Below are 20,136 nucleotides of genomic sequence, written 5' to 3' on the forward strand. Positions count from 1 at the left end.
TTTAGTGTTTTTTAGTCATCGTCCATTATCATTTAAGCATCTTAGAATTGGCCTATCGATGTTGAATAGGGTGATCATTTTTCTTTTCGAATTTTTTCGAATCCGGTGGATAGGAACCGGTTCTCATCCATACGAAAAAACTATGTCTAGCATCGTATTATATCCAGCTTTCTACGAATATAGAAATGTACAATCATATGATTAAAACCAGTTTTTTTTAGCCCGTGCCTTCGGCACCTCAGGGCTAAAAAACTGGTTTTAATCTTATAATTGTACATTCTATATCCGCGGAAAGCCGTTTATAATACGATGAAAGAAATAACTATTATTATACAAGCAGTCCGTCCGCCATGGATGTTTTATATTAAATTATGCTCAATCTTGATGGGAATGTTGACAATTTTGTCTAAACCCTTGTTTCAAAATACGGTTATATTTAGTGATTGGGGAGGGTGTAATTGAGATTTGAGGAAGGGATACTAAAATTATAGGATACACAAATTATCAAATTATTAAACGAAAAGTTATTAAATAATTTTCTCGTATTCATTCGAATCCGGTGGATAGGAACCGGTTCTCTTCCATACGAAAAAAACTATGTCTCGCATCGTATTATATCCAGTTTTCTACGAATATAGAAATGTACAATCATAAGATTAAAACCAGTTTTTTTAGCCGGTGCCTCTGGCACCACGGGGCTAAAAAAACTAGTTTTAATCTTATAATTGTACATTCTATATCCGCGGAAAGCCGTTTATAATACGATACGAGAAATAACTATGTTTTTGCGAATGTTTCAGACATATACTAACAAGTGACTTTTTAGAGTAGCTGCACTACTAAAAATGTTTATTTTTGCATTTAGCTATCACGCAATGAGAAACATTTTTTTCACAAGATATTCTAATTTTGATTATCTTTTAAGTCATTTTCATTTTAAACCATTAATCGAATGCTTCAATTTAAGATTTTTCGAAGGAATAAAAGCCTGTCAAGTAGACATAATTATTAATTAAGTAGGGAGGGAGGAGATGTGGGCTTTACAATAGTCCCCGAAATTTTATAATAACGTTTTCTTATTCGTTGGCTTAACAACTTTGGTTACTTTATTAAATTTTTATTTGTTTGCTTCATAAAGTTTGGTGTTCAAACGTTTCAACCACTTATTGTAATCTCCAGAAGGGGCTATTATGTGTAACATCATTAGGGATGTACATCAATTTATCGGCCATTTGATCAGATCATTTGAATGGTCTCCTAAACAACCAACGACGAATAGACCTCTTATTGTCTGCTTACTTATTCTATACTATATTTGCGGTAACTTTTATTTGATAGAATGTTCCAATTTTTAACATTTACAAAAGGGCCTGCTTCATTGTTCAAGATCCATGTCAGAGATATATAGGAAATAAATGTCTATATATGAGCTCATCTTTTCCAAATGTTGATTGCATTAAACTCATAGTAGTGGTTAAATAATTCTGTGATAACTCTCATTGACTGTTTAGTTAAATCCAATTATACTATTTTTCACGGACTAGGTGAAGTTTTTAATTTTATGCTGATATTGTAAATGTCCTAAAGAATATAATTTCGACTATTTTGGAAAAAAAATATTAGTAAATAATATCCCTGGTAAATAATGTTGTATTTTTAAAGAATCGGATATTTTAAAGAATTAGACCATAGCGACAGTCTTTTGTTGCAGCTACGGGAACTATTATGTTTAACCCTTTGGGGAAGAAAATATCAAATTAGAAAAATGTAAAAACATTAGTTATCACAATTTACACATAATAAAAAATAACATATTCATAAACAAAACTGCTTTTTAATATTTTAATTGAAAATTAAAATAGAGAGAAATGAAAATAAGCAATTGAAAGATATTGTAATAACGGCCGCATTTATCAGCCGTTACTGAGTTCGGTTATTATGGCGGTGTAAACAGACGTGGACAAGCTTTGTTATAGAGGAGCTGTGCTTCTCTAAGTTTCACCAACAACAACCAGAATATCAGTTAAGGTGTGGATTTATTGAAGGTTCACAAAGTACTAACTATAATACAACAAAATGATAGATACATGGATTGGGATAATTAATAACCAAAGTCAGAGGTTAAATATATATGTACAACAACAATAATTGGCAAAAGTTATCCCCCTCCCTGAAAGGGGTGGGGAATGGTAAGATAAATTAGAATACACACAATAAGGTTGTCAAACTATAAATACTTTACTACATGGGGGGGTTTAATTGCCCCACCTCCTTCTCAGGGGAGATCACTAGGACCGCCCTTAAGTTGGAAGCAGAGCTAACCTACAATTAGGGGCATCGGGTGGCGAATACCACAATATATTAAAAAGGAACATTTAATTAGACATTAAAAAAAATAAGAGAATAAAATTTGTAAGTCAAAGAGTGAGAGCATTAAAAAAAGAGTTATTATCTCTAATAATAACTAATAATATGTGGGTATTATGATGAAAAATAAAATTTTAGAAAAAAATTTTATATAAATATAGGTTTTTTTGTAAAACCAAAAAAAAGTATACAAAACATTAAATATTTCTAGCCAATAGTGGGATAGTTATAGCCCACCACCTCTAGTTTCACATATTTTAGTTGTTGTTTAGCAAAACAAAACATCAATACATTTTTTTTTAAATGATGATAATTTTTTTTCGTATTCATTCGAATCCGGTGGATAGGAACCGGTTCTCATCCATACGAAAAAACTATGTCTAGCATCGTATTATATCCAGCTTTCTATGAATATAGAAATGTACAATCATATGATTAAAACCAGTTTTTTTAGCCGGTGCCTTCGGCACCTCGGGGCTTAAAAAACTAGTTTTAAACTCTTAATTGTACATTCTATATCCGCGGAAAGCCGTTTATAATACGATGAAAGAAATAACTATACTTGCTTAATAGAAGTATAGTTTTACCCTTGTGCCATATATATTCGTTTGCTATTAATAGGTGTACCTTTACTCCCGTATAACATAGCAAATTGATCAAAGGAGTTTGTGGTGTTGTAATACTATGCGGTTATAATCAGGGATCTAAAGGGATAAGGCAATGGCCGATAGAGTGATGTACATCCCCAATGATAATACACAAAATTACCTTTTCTGTTGATTAATACAATTAGTGGTTGAAACGTTTGAACACTTAGTTTAACAAATCAATCAATCAAAATTTAATAAAAGTCTCCAAAGTTAACAGGCTACCAAATAAGGAAAGGTTATTTAAAAATTTAGGGACTAGTGTAATAAACAGCCCATTTTCCACTTCTTCTCTGGGAATAAGCAGTGTGTGCTGTTGTAATAATACATGTAGTTATGGAATTTTAACAATGTGATACATGTGTTGATGTGAATGCCCACCTACGGGTATAGATTACTTTATCTTCATGGGGTGTGCTGAATTTTAATTTCCAAATGTGTACACAGTTTCTGCGGGGTTTTCTCATCCTATCTCAATATTTACTACTAGCTAAAAAAGCTTTGAACTTCCAAAAAAAAAAATGAAAGTTTGGAATTTTGAAGCTTTTTTAGCTATTAGTAAATATTGAGATAGGATGGGAAAACACCGCGGAAACTGCGTACACGTTTGGAAATCAAAATTCAGCACATCTTTCATGGTGCATTGAGCAATGGTGTAAAAAGCCAGGAATTTTAAGGAATAAGACTATGTACAATAAAATAATATTATGATGATTTCCCTCTTCTGTAGATTAAAATAATTGGTTACAAAGTTCGGGCACTATTAGCTGTGGACCAACCAATCAAAATTCAATAAAAGTACTCAATAATTTTTGAGCCTACGCACATGAAAGTTGTGTTTAAAAACTTCGGGTACCAGTGGCACCTCTCTCCTTGGAAAAAAAGGGCAGCTGAATGGTGGCATCCGAAAAAAGGATTTTAATTAAGGCTATAAATTTAAACACAATATTTGGGTTATGCGAGCTTAGTTTATGAACGTGAACGGACATCAAAGCGAAGATTAATAGATCAGACAGTCGGACAAACAAACATTTATATTTAAAAAATGAAGTAAATTCAAAAGTCAAACACTCAAAATGCTTAACACGATTTTCCTAATTATCTAGTATTTCCCATTACTATGATTTAGTTCATATGTAGATCAAATTTAACATAGCTATACCTACAGACATTCTTGTATTAATTATGGAGCTTTCTACGCTTTCCAAATTATACCTAAGTATTAGAGGAATCCTCGTGTAAGGTTTGAAGCCTATAGGACAATTCAACCATCACTATTATAAACATAGAAAAAAAAATTGCAGGAATGATGAAACGTACTAATAAATAATATTTCTTTAGTTAAATTAAAAGAAACAATAAATTAACAAGGATGACAACATCCATAAGTAGCGAAGCACAAAAAATCGTAGATGGGATACGTTAAAGTGGATTTAAAAGGTTTTACTAAAATCAAGAATAGATTTATTGGATAAGATAAACATGAAACCTTGTTTTATTTTATATGATGACGATGGTCAAAGTAAAATACATTAAAGATGCTCATAACCATGGGAAAAATTATTTTGATACTGATATCCCATAAAAGTTTGAAAATTGGATCAAAATAAACAAAGATATGGGGAAATATGTAAAACAAATAAAAATAGCCAAAAACCTGATAAAAGGCAGTCTGGCTGCCATGGTTGTTTTCTTCAAACGACAAATATTTAATTTTTAAATCCTTAACTTAAAAAATTTGGAAAATCGGACCATATACACTGAAGATATTGAGAAAAGTGTTAAATATATAAAAATAGCCTAAAACCTGCCAAAAGGCAGTCTGGCCGTCAGGGTTGTTTTCTTTTAAAGACGGGAAATTTAATTTTGATATCTATAACTGAAAAAAGTTTGAAAATCGGACTATAAACACTGAAGATATGGAGAAAAATGTTAAAAATAAAAAAAAAACAGCCTATAACCTGCTAAAAAGGCAGTCTGGCCGTCATGGTTGTTTTCTTTTAAAGACGGGAAATTTAATTTTGATATCTAAAACTGAAAAAATTTTGAAAATCGGACCATAAACACTGATGATATGGAGAAAAATGTTAAAAATATGAAAATAGCCTAAAACCTGCTAAAATGGCAGTCTGGCCTTCATGGTTGTTTCTTTAAACGACGGGAAATTTAATTTTGATATCTGAAACTGAAAGAATTTTGAAAGTCGGACCATAAACACTGAAGATATGGAGAAAAATGTGAAAAATATAAAAATATCCTAAAACCTGCTAAAAATCGGTCCGACCGCCAATGATGTTTTATAGTCAATTGTGCTCCTTAATGATGGGAATGTTGTCAAAAAATTTCAGCATTCTATCTTTTAGAGGAGCTGAGTAAATCCCATTTCCCCCATAGCGTTACGGACGGACGGACAAAGTGAATTATAGAGTAGCTTCGCTACTAAAAAGAAAGTGGGTTAGTTTATTTGTTGACACCTCAATTTGAAAAACTAAATTTATTGCTAGATTAATACTACTAAAAAAGATTACTAGTGGTGGATTCTTGCCTTATTTTTAGCTCACTGATTTTTCTTCTTTTTTCCTTTTGCTGTATTTCTTCTTTTTTTAGCATAACCCTGCAGCGGCTTGAGTTGGTCATAACTTCCCTGAAAAGTACTACAAATTCCGACCAACACTTTTCAAGATCTTTAGCTTCAGACAGAAAAACCTTACTACTTTATATTATTTTCTAGCATAGGTCTCTAGAGGCACTCAAAGTAAGGGAAGTGGAAATAGATCTTGTCCCCCATTTTCAATAAAAGAGAAAAAGTTACAATTTTCTAGGGGCAATTTCTCTTTGGAGGGTTTAAAACCCTACCTAGACCAATAAGTAGCTTTACAGAAAAGGAGATTCATATATGTTCACAGTGTTAGCGAGATCCTTCGCTACAGACAAAATATCTTACTACTTTATATAATAGAATATGTATTTATGCATGTGTGTGATCCTATCAAGCAGTTTAAATCAAAACCACGATGCAATTGCATGAAAATTCTAGAACTCACTTTTTACTTTTAACAAGGATGACAACATCCATAAGTAGCGAGGCTCCAAAATTATGAATGGATATCGGAAAAAATTACCATAAAGCAGTTTCATACAATAAACATTAATCTTGATAAAATTGGGAAATAACGAAACCTTAAAAATCAAGCAACCTTAAAAATCACGAAAATTAAAAAATCTAGGAATTGATCTATCATAGCAATTTATAGACATATCTTAATGAAACTTGATAAAAATATGTAGAGTATGAGCATATTCAATTCCTAATAATTTCAGCCGCAAATCATGAATAGGAATCGAGAAAACCATAGAAAACCTAAAAATCTAGGAATCGATCTAGCATCCCAACTAAAAGAAAAACCGTAATAAAACTTAAGGAAAATATGTAGAATGTAAATTTAAGCAATCCCTGAAAATTTCAGCCCATCATCTTAAAAAGAAGTTGAGAAAATCACGAAAACATGAAAATCTAGGAATCGATCTAGCACCCCAAACAACAGACAGATGGACAAAATAACGTGTAGATTAGAAGGGCATATGTTATAGGAATCTTCACTAAAAATTTCAGCTGTCTATCTTTTCTAGGAGCCGAGAAAATCACGTTTTCCCCATTTGTCTCAGACGGACAGACGGGCGGACATTGTGAATTATAGAGTAGCTTCGCTACTAAAAACAGAACTTTTACCACGGAGTCACCCTCATTCTTCCTGAGATTCTCCTCCTCATCTAAGCTGCTTGAGCTGATATTGGTCACTTCCTCCGTGATCTCACACAGGTCCGAGAAGGCCATGGCAGTGGAGGCTTTTTTTTATTTGTCTGTCTGTCTGTTTGTCTGTCTGTTTGTCTGTCTGTTTGTCTGTCTGTTTGTCTGTCTGTTTGTCTGTCTGTTTGTCTGTCTGTTTGTCTGTCTGTTTGTCTTTCTGTTTGTCTGTCTGTTTGTCTGTCTGTTTGTCTGTCTGTTTGTCTGTCTGTTTGTCTGTCTGTTTGTCTGTCTGTTTGTCTGTCTGTTTGTCTGTCTGTTTGTCTGTCTGTTTGTCTGTCTGTTTGTCTGTCTGTTTGTCTGTCTGTTTGTCTGTCTGTTTGTCTGTCTGTTTGTCTGTCTGTTTGTCTGTCTGTTTGTCTGTCTGTTTGTCTGTCTGTTTGTCTGTCTGTTTGTCTGTCTGTTTGTCTGTCTGTTTGTCTGTCTGTTTGTCTGTCTGTTTGTCTGTCTGTTTGTCTGTCTGTTTGTCTGTTTGTCTGTTTGTCTGTCTGTTTGTCTGTCTGTTTGTCTGTCTGTTTGTCTGTCTGTTTGTTTGTCTGTCTGTTTGTCTGTCTGTTTGTCTGTCTGTTTGTCTGTCTATTTGTCTGTCTGTTTGTCTGTCTGTTTGTCTGTCTGTTTGTCTGTCTGCTTGTCTTGAAATTTTGAAAAAGATGAAAATGACTTTTATTTATATTCCTCTTTGTCGTACCAAATATGACACCTGTAGGAATGAACAAGGATGACAGCATTCATAAAAGCGAAGCTATAAAATGGTAGGACAAACGAACATTAACACTTGTAGATTTTCAGAACTAGAAAAGCAGGATATAAATGTATAAGTCTAAAAAAGTAAGTAAGTAAATTTGTTACAAAACTGCTTAAATACAGGAAAATGTTAAGGATATACTTACATTTTTAGGGCTTGGTTATAGAGATGCTTTGTACCTTGTTGTAATAGGAATCAGTGTTCTGAAAATCAGATGAATAGGATAATCATATTACATAAGATATTTTGTTAAAAAGGTTAAAAAGCAACATTTTTAAAATGGATTTACGGACCTAACTGTTAGAGGAATAATCATGAAAAGTTTGAAAACGATAGAACAAATCTATTGTGCCTAAATTAACAAAAATAAACTAACAGTTCCGGAATGATGGACCGACACTAATCATTGAAAAGCCTTGATTTTAAAAATCAGGGATCGACAGCCGCGACTAATTAGCAATTTGGGTCTGGTTTGGACATCCTTTTGATTTTATTTTAATTTAAGGTTGATTTCCCCGAGGCTTAAAGGTGGCAAAATTTAGTAATTTTTTTGAGGGGGAATGGTTAGAGGGAATAAAAGTTTTGCTAATTTTAAAATTTATCTAAACCGTAGAAACACACATAGAAAGACAGTTTTAGAGCGCTGAAAGTTTTTCTCTCTGAGTATTTTCAAACATTTACAAATATAAGTCAGTATTCTCCAGACAGCCAAAGAGTAAAGACCTAAAAGTGACTCAAATAACACACAACATGAATTATTAAAGTAGAGTTTTAAAAAAATTTAATAACATGAATATTATTTTTTATAAAAGATCTAGATAAAAAAACTTTTATAATTGATATGCATTGCTTTGGTTGTTTACAATAACAAAAAAAATCCATAAGATATTATATTTAGGCAAAGCAGCTTCATATAAAGTTATTTTCTTACCAAAAAAATTATCAACATACATAAATGGTTAAATTGCATTTGATGGGGATATGTAGATTAGGTTTTTTATTTTATATTTTTTTTTTGTTATTGCAGCTATAATTAAGTTTTAAAATTTGTAACATAAGTGTGTGAATTCTTATACTTTTAGTTTTGAATCTACTCTATAACTAAGTTTGCCTGTCCGCCCGTCAATCCGTTGGTCTGTCTGTAATGGACAACAAGGTTCTAAATGAAAAGGCGTAAGTCACAAAAAAGGGTATGTCATTAATGTAGTCTTGAGGGCTCTGCAGCCGCGCCTCAAATTTAAACGCTCTTGTGTGCAAAAAATATTCTAATAAATAAATTGTCTGTTTAGGAACATCCAGCTAAATTTTAAAGTTACAATTTGACGATTTTTCTGAAGCTTTCACGCGGCTGCCGAGCTCTGATAGTCTTAATAGTTATTTATTGCATCGAATCATATACAGCTTTCTGCGGATATTAAAACCAGCTTTGATTTTATGATTTTTATTTTAATATTCGTGGGAAATTGTCTGTAATACAATATTATACTCGATTTTCAGTATGACTGAAAACCGGTTTTAATCTAGCGGTTATTAGTCGGTTTGGATGCAATACTGGTAACGTTTATCTCATATTTTTCATTTCTATTTTTCTCAGAGTAAAAAATGGAAAGAAAAAAACCGCGAAAAATTTACAGCTGGCTACAAGCTGACTGCCAGGAAAAAGACATTAGCAATGAAACAAAATCTAATGGAAAAACTGGTGTAAGAGGTGAAACTGAAAAAACGCCCGTCACAGATTTAAATCCAGGTTTCTCATACAAAAGTGCTACATTTCAGTAGAGTAAAACAATGTCCATCTGATTTAGCCCACGACTAAACCAATATTCATTTAATTATTCATATTTTGAAGGATATAATTTTTTTTTACAGATTTTTGAATAATTTTGAATAATCAAATATGAAGGAAAAAAACACAATAACAAATTTTAATATGGAATGTCTAATCTAAACTTTTTGAAAAATGATAGAAATATATTAGAATCCGATTAATATCCGCTGGATCTCATCTATACTGAAAAATCTTATAATTTTTATTTTAATATCCACGGAAAGCTGTCTATAATATGATGCGATAATTAACTGATATTTTCCCTGCTGGAAGTTTGAATGCGCGTGTGTCTATGCAAGGGCGTCCAAGCTTTTTCATTTTTTTTGGAGGGGGGCGGAAATCTTTATATCATACAGGTAAGGACGTCCAAGCTTTTCATTTTTTGGGGGGGAGGGGAATTCAAACTTAAAAATTATGGGCGGGGTAGTCACCCCTTTAACCCCCCCCCCCCCATTGGACGTCTATGTGTCTATGTGTATTGTGTATGTTCTATTATGTTGTGTGTGATAAATTCGTTGAATTGACGACCTCTACATCTGCCCCTAAATATTATTTAAGATTTATTTTACCGCTTTTGTGTGAAGATAAAAATCATTCAGAGCCAGTAACATTGAATAAAAACGAATGCTCAAATATGAATTATAATCCTCAATACCAGAACAGTTACTCCATGAATACTGGGTTACAAGGTAAATTTTTATGCAACAAGGATGATAACATTTATAAAAGCGAATCTCTGAAACGGGAGAACAAACGAACATTAACACTTGTAGAGCGTAAGAACTGAATAAGCAAAATATAAATGTATACAATAACTGTAAGTAAACTTTTTGCTTAAATACAGAATACTATTTAAGGACACACATATATTTTTTAGGACTTGTAGAGATGCTACGCTTATGAAATTGTACTTTGTTTAAAAAGTTCAAAAGCAACACGTTTAAAATGGACGTACGCACATTCTGGTAACGATTATAGAGTTGCTTCACTTTCTAAATCGTACATATCTACTACTGGATCACCATGCAATCGATAAGAAAATTCAAACATGCCTAAATTAACGAAAAAAGCTATCCGTTCCAGATGGACGGACGGACGGGCGGAGTACGGACCGACCTTAATTAGAGCAAAGCTTCGCTTTTAAAATCAAGGATGGAAATAGCCATACAAGTGGAGCTCAAAAAACAGACAGATATTGATAAACAGAGTAATTGCACTTTGCACATCAAAGATACAGAATGCTATTTCAAAATCTTTTCCTGGTTATTCTTATTCTATGATATACTCCAACTCTAGCTACCAGGGCATAAGATAACAAGGATGAAAACATCCAGAAAAGCGAAGCTCTAAGACGTTAGGACAAACGAACATTAAAACTTAATAATTAGAATATAAATATATGAAAGTCGAAAAAAATTGTAAGTAAATTTGTTGAAAATCTGCTTAAATACAGGATAATAATTAAGTACATACTTACATTTTTGGGAATTGATTAATATGCTTCGCTTATAACATTAATCCTAGGAATCAGTATTTCAAAAATAGATTATTATATCACATAAAAATTTGTTGTAATGATTATAGAGTTGCTACGCTTTCTAAATCGTACCTAACTACTAAAGGAATCACCATGCAAAATTTGAAATCGATAGGACAATTCTAACATGCCTAAATTAACGAAAAAAGCTATTCGTTACGGACGGACGGACCGATCCTAATTATAGAAAAGCTTCGTTTTCAAAAACCTTACTAGTTTATATAATAGTGAAGATACTCATATGAAGAGGTCAAGATGCAATTAAATAACAATGCTTAAGTTATAGTAATTAAAACCGTTCATATTTAACCCTCGTTAAAATGTGAATCTTTTCTATATATTAAAGGATAAAACAAAAAAATTGTTGTACATCCACAATGATGATATACAGAATTATTTTAGACTAAATTTTTTGGATCTACTGCAGTTCACGGTAAAATATTACTGGTAACGAATATTGCCAAAAATCTATGAATTTTAAAGGCTGCTAGCTGCCAAACGGCTGAACGTACAGATCATACCCGCACACCATTTTAAGCGGTATAAGAAGGCCTACAAATAATCTGAAATAGCCAAGATCCAATGATGCACAGGGAAAGCTTCACTGAAGAAAAAACGCGTAAAATAGGCCTTTTTCGCACATTTCTCTGCACTGCGAGATAATTATGCATTATTGATTTATGGCTATTTCAGATTATTTGTAGGCCTTCTTATGCTGCTTAACACAGTGTGCGGGCATGATCTGTACGTTCAGCCGTTTGGCAGCTAGCAGCCTTAAAAATTCATAGATTTTTGGCAATATTCGTTACCAGCAATATTTTACCGTGAACTGCAGTAGATCCAATTTTTTAGTTAAAAACTTTGAACCAATCAAGTTTTATTTAAAGTATCCAGAGTTAAAAATAAAACCAATGATAGAACGTAATCTAAAAACTTTGGAGACCAGGATAATTTACAGTGTAATTTCCCCACACAAAACTATGTATAAACTTTACCCAATTGAAATTAGTTGTATAATCTTATTTATTACAAATAGTGCACAAAATTGTATTTTCACATGCTGAAAAATAGTACATTTTGTTTGAATTATGATTAATTGATTATTATGGATTAAAATTAACTAAGAAAAGTAAACAAATGAAAAAAACGAAATTTGAAATAGATAAAATAAGATAGATTCTTCAACGTAATTAAAGAATCTGTTTTTACAAATTCAAATAACAATTAGATTAAATTAATCTCTTAAGAACGAGAACATTCATTAGATCAAAGATAAACTTCCGCAAATAAATAAGAACAGAAAATTATTAAAGACTTTGATTGTTCTTTCATATACTTTACTCATATAATGAAACTAAATTATTACGCCCCTAGAGGCTTCTTTGGGCACTTGTGGTAGGCGGGGGAAGGTCGACCTTTCCCCCACCTTTTGATATTTAATTAATATTTCTTTTTTTAAGGGGAGGGGGGCAACCTTTCTTTATACCCTTCTCCTAAAATAGTTATGAATCTTCCTAGGACCAATGAGAAGCTACATTGTAAAGAAGAACCATATTGGTTGAAAGAAAGACTTAAATTTCTTAAGAGAAAGCTTTAAAAGATCTTAATAACGGACAGAAAAGCCCAATATGAGATAAGCTTCGCATTGAAATTAAAGTCATTAGATCTAAAATCCAATTAATAACATTACCCAATTATTTCCTGCACTTTACAGAGACAAATTAGATACTTGTTTATCTTTAGTTTATGTTTATAAAATACAGTAAATCTTAGCTATATCAAAGTAGCTGGAACGATTGATAAACTTGTCATAAAAGTACACTTCATAAAAACATTTGTCAAAAATACATTTGTCATAAAGGTACGTTTGTCATAAAAATATTTGTCATAAAGTACGTTTGTCATAAAAATATTTGTCATATAGGTACATTTGTCATTAAAGATACATTTGTCATAAAGGTACATTTGTCATAAAGGTACATTTGTCATAAACGTGCGATTGTCATAAATTATATTTGTCATAAAGGTACGTTTGTCATAAATTACATTTGTCATAAACGTGCGTTTGTCATAAAGGTACGTTTGTCATAAATTACATTTGTCATAAAGGTATGTTGTCATAAATTACTTGATATCCTCCTGAGCTGACCGATTGTCAGAGATGCATAATAGGGTGGGTTCATATCGGAATTAGACAAAGCGGGGATATGCAACAGATAAAATTAACCTTAAAAACTTTTCTGACCGAAAAAGAATTTTAAAAAATTGAGTTTTAGAACACGACCACTTAAAAATATAATTCATCATTATTAGTATGTAAAGACGACATTCAAAAAATTTTTTGAATCAGAACTATGGCTTCATGGTGCTCCCTGGAAAGGCCTTGAGGAGCTGAATCAGGAACTTTTGTCCGTTTCAAAATATCTCGTTCCTAGCCTTAGAAATCACTAAAAAACCAAAATTTTTTAAGGTTTATTGGAAATTGTAAAATTTGTAGAGGTTTTTTAGATTTTCTCAGGCTAGGAACAAGATTTTTTGAAACGGACAAAAGTTCCTGACTCAGCTCCTCAAGGCATTTCCAGGGAGCACCATGAAGCCATAGTTCTGATTCAACAAATTTTTGACTCCCATTTACAAATAGCTATACAATTGAATGTCTGGTCGTCAGCGGTTTTAAGACTTAGGATAAATTTTAAATCATCCAGAGGTGTATTATATCTATATAAATTGAGTGCAGATCCCCGCTTTGGCCTCAGAAAAAAAATATCCAAAATCGACCCACCCTAATGCATAACCCTCTCTGGACAACAGAAAATACATCAAATCCGGCTATTTTCCGTCAAGGGTGCAGGTTTTAGAAACTCTTACCTTCCATCCTTAATTTCACTCCTTTCATTACTTTACATTTTTAAGCAAAAAATAGTCACATGGGTCAAATAATTTCCCCCTTAATGGTTTACCCGACAACTACGGTTAATCCATAATGAAATATAATGCTTTATTGATGTTAAATCGTAATTTTATTAATTAACTAGCGGCTGCGCCCCTAGCATCTAGGGGTTTTATATTCGAAGGAATATGGAAGGGCAGAAAAATAGCCTAAAACCACACCTACCCAGACTTTTTATAAAAATAAAATAGCCTAAAACCAACCCGAGACCTATAAGTCTCTTCAGTGTAAAGGAGAACAATATTAGTTCAGCGGTTAGCGAGATCCTTTGGTACAGACAAAAAAAGCTTACTACTTTTTTCATAGGCGTCCAAGGGGGGGGGTAATGGGCCATTTGGCACCCCCAAAATTTTTTGAACAATACCCCCCCCAAAAAAAATTACCCCTACCTTTGGGGTGCCGTAGGCACCCCCAACGATTTTTGGGGGGGTAATTACCCCCCCCAAAATAAATGTTCTTTAAAAAAAAATTTTTGGGGGGGGTATTTACCCCCCCCAAATTGAATGTTCTTAAAAAAAATTTTACTGAAAATTTTTTTTTTGGGGGGGGGAGGGAGTAATCCCCGCCCCCCCCCCCCCTAAACCATCCCGGGGATCTATGATGTAATTGTAAAGCACTGAAGATTCCATAAAATAGATACCTAACTAAATTAAATATTTCATTAAATAATGAAAAAGAATTTCTATAGGCGATTTCTTTTGGGAGGATGTCAGGGTGTCTCAAAACTAGTTATAAAACTTACCAGGACCTATAAGACGCTTCACTTTAAAGTATAATCATATTGGTTCATTGGTTAGTGGGTTAATTATTGTATTTTTATGTTCTAAAGAATGAGATTCTACTATATATTTGAATAGTAGTGGCGCCCTTAGCATCTAAGAACTCGTGTTTTCTAAAGGGTAAAAAGGGAGGAGAAAAATAGCCTAAAACCACTCAAAGGATTGACCTATAATAGTGTGGAACCATCATGGGATCTATGTGAAGCTTTCCTAAAAAGGAGAACTCAGTATTAAAAGTAATGAAATCTGAAGCTATAGTCAAATAAACCTTACTTATGTTATAGGATAGTACTTATTAACTTAATAGATTAGGTAGGTGCTTTTTTTACATAATTAAATTACCCCCCCCAAAAATTTTACCCCCGGGGTAAATTAGTTTTGGGGGGGTAATTACCCCCCCCCCCAACAGATTTGGGGGGAGTATTTACCCCCCCCAACAGACTTTAGGGGGGGTAATTACCCCCCCCCAATCAAATTTTACCCCCTGGGTAAAAATTTTGGGGGGGGTAAAAAAAAATTTCGGCGCGCTTCGCGCGCCATTTTACCCCCCCCAAACACGAATTACCCCCCCCCCTAAAATTGTTTACCCCCCCCCAAAAAAAAAGCTTGGACGCCCCTGTACTTTATATATTAGGATAAATTGCTATTTTGTTTCATTTACCACAATGTAAGATAACCGAAATTTCTTGGGCTTCTTTTTTCAACAACCATAATTTCTCCACCCTCCCTCCCCATACAAAAAAGTTGCCCAATGCAGGTTCCCCGCCCCTAAATTGATGATGATTTTATATCCATTAGAAAAGCGAATACACATATCGTTAGTGACCTTAGGGTTATACAGGATAAAAAGCCCATATAGAAAAATACACAATATCTTTATTATATACTCGGTAAAAAGACCATGCAGAAACCCCATTAAACCTATTAGAAGAAGAATATTATAATTTTGCCTTTTACAATGAAAAGCATTCTTTCTTTTCTTGCATTAAAGTCTCCAACTTTCACAAATATGATAATAATTGAATAAAAAATTTAATAATTGTGTAAGAACTATGCGTGTTAAAATTAAGCAACAGATTAGGTAATGATTGGCTTAATGTCTACTTATTCCGTAGGGCTTCCAATGATAGAGTCCTATTTTCCCGTCCTTGCAGATCCCTAAACCCCTAGCTTGCACACGCATAAAAAATCGTTCAAAAACTGACAAGAATTTTCTGAGTAAAAATTTAATTTAAATGTGTCTAAATTGATGTTAAGGAGGGATTTAAAAGATGTAATAGTTATTTCTCGCATCGTATTATAAACGGCTTTCCGCGGATATAGAATGTAACATAAAATAGTAGAGGGTAAAAAATCAGTGAGGAAGGGAGGGGACAATGGATCGAATATTTATATTTTAGGAGTCTTAGACTTTGGGGACTGGCTTAAAGGGAATGTGCATGAATTTAGCAGTTTCTGACTGACTTTGGGGACTAAAATATGAATGACGTCACGAGAAATCATGCAACATGACGGGGCATTCTTATAAAAACTAGCGCAAAAATTAAAATGTAAACAATAAACAAACAGACAGAAAAATTTTTACTTTAATTGTTTTAAAATCATAATGAAAAAATAATTATGGAATATTTGTTTGCAGTTATGATTATAGAAAATTATTGTATTTATTTTCTAAAAATTAATAATTAAATTGCTTTTAGATATCTTTCATTAATCAAATTTAAAATAAATGAGTTATAAAGTAGCTACGCTAATAGAATATATTTTCTGCTGTTGATTATAGCTCAGTGTATGGCAATATTAGAAAGAAATACATACACAAACAAGCGTCTCAATATACACACACATTTCTGAATAAAAATTTAGTGACACATGGCGATTTTTGGTTTCCTTTTTTAAATGTTTTATTGACAAGATATAATACAATATTTGTATCCTTTTATATATAGTAATACGTTTTTTGTATGTTGATATAGTTCTCCATTTTAGAGGGCATTACATTACAAGATAAAATTTAGTCTAGTGATGATTTTATAAAAATTTTAAAAGCGAAGCTTTTTATAATTTAAGGGTCGGTCTGTCCGTACGTCTGTCCATTACGGTTAGCTCATTTTGTTAAATTAAACAGATTAGAATTGTCCTATCGATTTAAAACTTTACATGATGATTTCTATAACAATTAGGTATGACTTGGAAAACAAAGCAACTCTATAAGAATCTTTAATATTTTTCAGATGAAATCTTGTATAAAATGCAAACAAGCAGAAAATGTGATACTGCCTAGGTTTCCAGGAGAACAACAAAATGGTTACGGTATATATACATTTTTTATCAAAACAAAGTTGACAACTACCAAAGCATAGAAATTTAAATATTAAGAAAATATGCTGTAATTAATGGAATGTTAGGAAGGGAAAGACATACAGATTGACATTTTTAATCATACTGTACCTTTGCCACTAATTATCAGCAGTTAGAAGATTGCTTTTCGGTTATCATTTCATTCTTATTAGGTACCTAATTTTGAGAAAAGTAAGGGAATAGTGAATAGTCCCTTACGTAACATCGCCACATATGGGGCTATTCTTCGTATTTTTAAAATGGCTTTTTATAGGTTATTTTAGGTTAGGCTAGGTTAGGTTAGGTTATATTGGGTTAGATGATTGCCCCACAGGGTTAGGTAATGGCCCGTTGGGTTAGAGCCTCCCGCAGGGGCTATAAATAGGAAAAAAGCTACTGTGAAAAATACGAAGAATTGCCCCATATGGTGCGATGTTATGAAAGGGACTATATCCAAAAGTAATTTCCAGTTATAGTTTTTTTAACTAGGTAGCAGTAGGTAATAATTTCATTGGTATTTATATTAGTGCCGAATTAATATTTTTACCTTTCAGTTAAGCCTATAAATACTAAAAAAATATTTATTTCAGATGACTAACAAAGAGAAAAATAGCTTTCCTGAAAGAAGATGTTATTGATATGGTGCGAACGTGCAAGAAAGAATTTAAGTTACATCACGGAGGGTATCTGCAGCGTGTAGGGGTGGTCCGTAGTTTGACATTTACATGATTTTATTTTTTTTTATGCAAGGCTTTTCTATAATTACGGTCGGTCCGTCCGTACGTCCGTCCGTACCTCAGTCACAGAGAGTTAGCTCTTTTCGTTAATTTAAACAGGTTAGAATTGTCCTATTGATTCCAAACTTTGCATGATGATTCCTGTAATAGTTAGGTACAAGTTAGAAAGCGTAGCAACCCTATAATCAATACCAGAATGTCCGTACATCCATTTGAAACATGTCGATTTTTAACTTTTTTGATAACAAATTATCCGATTCTTCAGATTTTTTGAAAACTGATTCCTATTACAACAAGGTACAATGTTATAAGCAAAGCATCTCTATAAACAAGTCCTAAAAATTTAAGTATGTCCTTAAACAGTATTATCTATTTAAGCAGTTTTGCAAAAAATTTACTTACAATATTGTTTGTACTGAAGCATTAATATTCTGCTAATTCAGTTCTGACAATCAACAAGTGTTAATATTCATTTGTCCTTCCATTTCAGAGCTTCGCTTTTATGGATGTTGTCATCCTTGTTTAATTTTATTTAAAAGGGGGTCATTTAGAAGTTTATTTTACTTTTATCAATTTGTTTTATCTGATACTTTCCAAAATATGTTTTATTAAGACTTTATCAATAAAAAGTAATTTTTTTGTAACTAGACCAAATATAATTAAGAATTAGAACCATAAATCTAAATACAAAACTAAAAATATCCTTGAGGCATTCTATTCTGCAACCTTTTTTATTCATAAACATTTTTAATCAAGTTATTTTGTTTATACCTAGTGTGTGTAACTGTGTAGGTACGTCTTAAACTGACAATTTTTTTAGATTTTAAAAAGTTAATCTAATTGATTTTATTTTTATTTATTATTTTGTTGTAATTAAATCAGGGTAACCCCTTTCGTGACAGCACCCCTTAAGGGGAGTTTCTTTGTATTTTCACAGTAGCTTTTCTCCTATTTCCAGCCCCAAGCAATTTTGAAAATACGACGAATCGCCCCTTAAGGGGTGTTGCCACGAATAGGACTATACCCATAAATCATTTTTGATTCAATTGTTTTATATTTACCTAACAATTCTATTGTGATATGATATATACATATATGTATTATTTAAGTAGAATTTGTTGTTATTTTAATAATTTTTAATACAATTGTTTTAACTGATTCTTGTTTATTATTTATTACGATTTAGAAACCATAAAAACTCAATTGTTACTAGAAAATCCGTACGTCCATTTATAACATGCTCATACACATATAGTAAGCTGCGCTAATATCCAATAAAAAGTAGTAAGTTTTGTTTATATATAGGTTAAGAATTTGGTTACCGATCCGATTAAGTTCTACATTTTAGGGAAGATGCATAAAGGTCCTGAAATCCTTTTAGACTGTTTTTATCATTAAAATCTTAAGATGGTTTTATGCTATTTTTCTACGCTAAATTCTAAAACTAATATTCTTTAGTAAATGAATTGCTACCAAGTTCATTATCTTGATAATCAGAGGCTTTTAGTAAAGTAGAATTTGGGGGATAGTGCATTTTGAATTAAAATTAATTAAAAAATGAATAAATTTCCAATAAAAGTTGCACTATCAGAAATACTCGTTTTATCTGGAATTATCTGGTTTTTCAACCTTAAAGTGTCACAACTATAAAATTGAATTAATTGCCCATTGTCCCCTCCCTTCCTCCCTGGTAAAAAATACCCAAAAAAGTACAATTTTTAAAAAATGTTAAAAATTAAGTAAAATAAATAAAATTATAAAACCAGTTAAATTGAGTTTAAAACAAAATAAAATGCTTTTTTTTGAACTCTAGAAAAGTAGGTATTGTTTTTAAATTTTCGGGTAAATTATTCCAAGTTCTTGGAAAAAAATAAAAGGGGCGAATTAAAAATAAAGTTTCTATTTGTTTGATCTGTTACAAAACTATTCCTAAATCTGGTTTCATAATTACTGTATCCCGGGTGTTCCAAACATTATCAAATACATTTATTACTTATATAAAAGACCGCTTAAAAAAACATTTAAATCTGAATTTAAAATTAAAAGGCTGTCAACACCGCCCCCAGGCGTTTTTCAGTCCTTGGATACTTGTATTATATTGTGTTAAACCTATAGTATTCATTGTTTACAAAAAGAATAGTTTATTAATAAATACTTAATGCAATGTAATTATCATTAATAAATGTTGAATATTAAATGTATATGTATGTTGTTTTGTCCCAATAAATATTTGAATTTGAATTTGAGTAGCGGTTCCCTTGAAAAAGAGGGGGGGGGGGGGGGGAATTAAACCATGATTTCTCATTTTAGTTTTAGAAAAGAAATGGAATATCCTTATACTAAAGTAACAGGATGTTTGTGTGTTTGTTTGTACCGAAGGATCTTGCTAACCGCTGAACCG

At 32.2% G+C, this 20,136-nt stretch overlaps 1 long non-coding RNA gene across 1 annotated transcript; it reads left to right on the plus strand.

Moving 5' to 3' along the window:
- Window positions 1–16,359: 16,359 nt before the first annotated feature.
- On the plus strand, window positions 16,360–18,893 carry LOC145321849 (uncharacterized). The gene is made up of 2 exons (XR_013880428.1): window positions 16,360–16,971; window positions 17,589–18,893. It is a non-coding gene; the product is annotated as an uncharacterized LOC145321849 (long non-coding RNA).
- The last annotated feature ends 1,243 nt before the right edge of the window (window positions 18,894–20,136 follow it).

This window comes from Acartia tonsa, chromosome 6 (genome assembly GCF_053477335.1).
Source record: "Acartia tonsa isolate MP-2025a chromosome 6, ASM5347733v1, whole genome shotgun sequence".
Lineage (NCBI taxonomy): Eukaryota > Metazoa > Arthropoda > Copepoda > Calanoida > Acartiidae > Acartia > Acartia tonsa.